Raw genomic sequence first — 4,658 nt, forward strand, 5'->3', positions numbered from 1 at the left:
TTCACTAATGTCGAAAATAAAAGAATACAAGAAGAATTTTTATGATCAACTTCACATATAACTCTAAATATATTTATGGGAATACTCCCAATCAACATAAAATAAAAATAATTCTCCTACTTTTAATCAAACTCAATCTTTTACTTTTCTTAATTAATTTGAGTTAGATCGAATTCATATTAAATTCTACCGCTACCAGAAATTGAGAATTGAAAAATACTGTAGCTATTTTAAAGGAGATATTAAAAAATATTCATATACATAAACTTTTAGAGACGATCACATTGTTCCTTAATAAAAACACAACATAAACATGGAGAAGAAAAGGGTTTTAACATTTGATTTAATCAACTTCCTCGATTTTGGGCTTGCACCCCTATCGGCAGGAGGAGTTACATCATCTTCCATGACAACACCCATCCTGGTACATCTCGGCGATGATGATTGCAAATGCTCTCAAATTCCTTTGTCTTATCTTTGAACTCATCTGCCTCAGTTAATTGGTACATCAATGGCGTCCTCTATCTTCTTCTTGTTAGCCGGGTGAAGTTTTGAATCAATCTTTTCGGTGTTTCTCATGTTGCAGGCGTAGTTTTCCAAAGCGCTCTTGGCCTATACTTTCTTCTTGTGTTCCTCACCCTTTGTCTTTTATTTCTTAGCCTCTTGAACCATCTTCTCGATTTCATCTTTGGATAACTTGCGTTTGTGATCTTCTTCTTCTGGCCAGTCGTTTTGTCCTCGGCAGAGACATTTAGGATACCGTTGGCATCCTTGACGAAACAAACGGGATTTGAGGGACACCTCGAGGTGCCAGAGAGCTCGAACTTACCCAAGTTGTTGTCCCGAGCTCTTTCACCTACATCAAAATAATGTAGAATGTTTTAACAATTATCCCAACTACAAGAGAACTAATTAAGTTTATTAGAAATTTTAAAGTTTCAAAGCTTATCTTCCTACTAATTACAACTAAAGTTAACCCTCTCATAAGCAAAACATCAATAATTTTATAATTAAACTTAAATAAATTTATTTTTTTATTAAATGATAATACAAATATTCAAGCAAACGAACTTGATTTATTAAGAACCTTATTCAAAGGCAGGAACCTTTAAGTTGAACCTTTGAAATTTCAAGCTAAGATGACCTTTGTACTTGGACGGCTCCATCTGTCACCTTTCACCGCTTTATTTCCGTTCTTTTTTTCCTTACAATAGTTTAGGTTTGCTTGAAAATAAAAACATTTTATTAAAAATCAATAAAAGGTTTTTCGTAAAATAAATGAAAATGAAAATTGCAACTAATCTCTACCCTTGCTTGCTATTTGAATAGAAAATCTGTCTTCACGCTCGGACACAAAAGTGAGGATTAATCACGAGTTTATATAAAGATATGATACTATTACACAATGTAATTTTTTTTTTAATTTTATACAAATTTAAAACTATTAGATGAGTGAAAATAAGACTAAGATTAACGATAGTAAATGAGAAGATATTCACTAAAAAATAAAATAAGATAATCTCAACATTCTATTTTCGCTCATTTAACGGTCTTAATCCGTGTAAAACTAAAAAAAAATTATATTATGTAATTGGATTCACATCCAATCCGTATTAAACTGCTTAAATGAAATCGTAAAAGCGTAATAAAGTGCTTATCCGAGAAATACGTTCGTAATTCAATTATCAAACAGTAAAGCAAGTGTCACCTCAGTTAATATTACAACCGGAAAAGACTGCGGGTGGATTGCAGAAAGAAGAAGCTCGGATAAACTGGTCTTCTGAAAGAACGTATTAAAACCCAGTGTTATCAAATCAGTTGCTCAATGGATCCACATCAGGAGTTAATTTTCCAGATCCGAGTTCTGTACCCTACAGACATGAGGGCAAGCTCCCAAAGCATGTTCGGTATACTCAATGGATTTACCTTGGATCCAGGAATTTCGGACCATTTTACAGATGTCTCCAGCATTGGAATATCGAACCATTTGCAAAGGAAAACTAGCTCAACATCGAAACACCACCTGAATATATCATCCGTCAGTTACAGAAATTTCCAAAGGAATGACTAATAGAGTACGGCATTTTCTCTTGCTACATAAATGCTAGACCCGGGACAAGTTAAATTTAAAACCAAGAAAGTACAAAGTGTGTCGAAGACGAGAGACTTGAATTCTTCTGGGTTTGGTGGAAAGAGAATTTATCGAAAATTACTCAGCAAATCTTTTCAGAACAGTGGAGATATGGGAGGTTAAAACACACATGAATACAAATATCTATTACTAAATTACCAGTTCATCTCCATCTACTACTTTCTAACCTCCTATTGTTTATTTCTCCTTATTAAATGCTTATCTGTAAACGGGAAACAACAGAAATGTACCAAAGTATCAATGATAAATCAAGCATTTTGATGGCAGCACATTGATCTAAGCATATAGTTTAGACTTGTTTTGAACTATTAATAACAAGATAAGCAAGTAATAGTGCTTAAGGATAGGTGTTGGATAGTGTCTACGGGATCACCTTTTCAACCGGATGTTAGTAAAAAGCTTCCTTGCTGCAGACCTAGTAAACATCTTAAACCCACACTGCATTTTATGAAGAAATCCAGATAAAGAAATGTTCATAGACAATTCAGTACATATTATGTTACTAATAGAGAAGATATGTTATTTTAGGCCAGAAAATAGAAATCTATACAATAAAGAAACACACCTGCGTATCACGAATTCCAGGTCCAGCAGCCAAGAGAACCACAAGATGAAAACCCTTCATCAAAAAATTGCGGTACTACTTCCTCTAAAGCATAGAAGATTCAAAAAAATTCAACAAGAAGAACTCTGCAACTTAGAATAGAAAATAAAAATTTGACTAAATAGCAAGCCTCATAAGTGAATTTAACTGTAGCTAGAGCTTTTTCCTCAAGATGGGCGCGAGATCCAAATGCAACTATTGGGATATCAGATATTCTAAAACTTGCCTCACCAGCTGCCAAATCACCATGATGATGATCTTTTCTCGCAACTGCATGGATCTTAAGTGTGAAGCATCATATAATCTTGTACCACATGGAATATCTTCACCAAGGGTAGTCAGTCTTTTACAGACCTGTTTTTCCAGGTCGGTAGCCTTGGTAGCGCCATCGGCATCTAGCATTAGAAGTAATTCACCACGTGAATGTAGCATTCCCTGTTTTACAATGCTTTCGCAGAGGTAAAGAACTTCAATCCATTGCTATCATGAAGGGGAAATCAGAAAATGTTTGCGAATATCCAAATGAATGGTTTAGGTGACTCACTTTTCTTATTGCTTCTCCTTTTCCATGGTTTTTACCAAGAAGGATAACTCTTACATTGTTCACGCCATGCTTCTTTACGAAGTCAAAAGCTAGTTTTTTCGTTCCATCCCTACTCCCATCATCAACTATCAATACCTGCATGATGCACATCTCATGCAAGTAAGAGGCATGAAGACATCAAATAAATATTTAAATGGTATGCTTTCTTCAAAAAGGGGAAAAATGGTAGTTCTACCCTTCGGTAGCGAGCCAGAAGCATAATTAACCTATTTCATGATAGGATGCTGAACATAATAGACTTCACAAACCAATTTAGCTGATCCAGATAAAAGATGGAACAGGAAAGGTACCTCATAGGAAAATGATTTATCATTTGCCGCCCGTTTTTTAAGGTAACTACAAAGTAACAACATCAAATGATTACTATTTAACATCATAATCTTTTCAGTGACAACAAAGGGAATAGTTTCTAATTAACTCATCAAAACATGTCTAAGAAACCATATTTTTAATCCTGAAAACAAGGCAATGGTTAATCAAATATACAAATAGAGAATGAAGAGCTAAAGAAAGAAAAAGTCTTTAATTTTATTGTTATGATGTGGGAAACTCAAATTAATTAATTGGAATAATCCTGCATTTTTGTCTACTTTTTTCCGGCCCCCTTATATGTGAACAAATCAAATTGACATGTTGGCATTTCAAGATACTACTGACTATTGAAAATATGCATCCTGCATTTTTCATATGTTGAAGCTATTTTTGTTATCATAAACCATCCAACTGAACCACATATGTTTCAACTTTAAGGGATTTAGGAAAAGAAGCATTAACTTACTTCATGGTTTCATCGAGAGCACCAGGAAGCCTATGCTCTTCATTGAAAGCAGGAATTATCAATGACAGGAATTTTTCTGCTGGATCGAGAATATTGGGACAAGGAACCTGGAAATAAAAGATGCATCCAACAAATTCTCAGAATCTGTACCCACTTCATATTTATTATCCCATTAATAAACAAATTCAAAATAGAAACCTCATATTAAACAGAATGAACTCGAAAAGGGAGTTGAGAAATTCTAATTGGTATCATTAGTTCTTGCATATATTTCTAATAACATAGACTTCTTCATAGAAAAATGAAGGGGAAATACTATCAATTCTAACACTTTTAACTTCATTTTTTACTATTCACTCGTGGGATTAAAATGAAAGGAATTATAAAACCAAGTCCTATTTTCATGAACTTAATTAGCATCAATGACTAGTTGGTTACATTTAGCTACTCAAAGTTGATTCCTCCATTAATTTCCTAACCAAAATCAAAGAAAAACAAAAGGGATCGGAGTTGGATAATT

At 33.9% G+C, this 4,658-nt stretch overlaps 1 pseudogene; it reads right to left on the bottom strand.

Annotated features, from left to right (window-relative positions):
- Positions 1-1,634: 1,634 nt before the first annotated feature.
- On the bottom strand, positions 1,635-4,245 carry LOC120219195 (annotated as a pseudogene).
- Between the last annotated feature and the right edge of the window lie 413 nt (positions 4,246-4,658).

Source organism: Hibiscus syriacus, unplaced genomic scaffold, assembly GCF_006381635.1.
Source record: "Hibiscus syriacus cultivar Baekdansim isolate YM2019G1 unplaced genomic scaffold, ASM638163v2 tig00110204_pilon, whole genome shotgun sequence".
In the NCBI taxonomy this organism is placed as follows: domain Eukaryota; kingdom Viridiplantae; phylum Streptophyta; class Magnoliopsida; order Malvales; family Malvaceae; genus Hibiscus; species Hibiscus syriacus.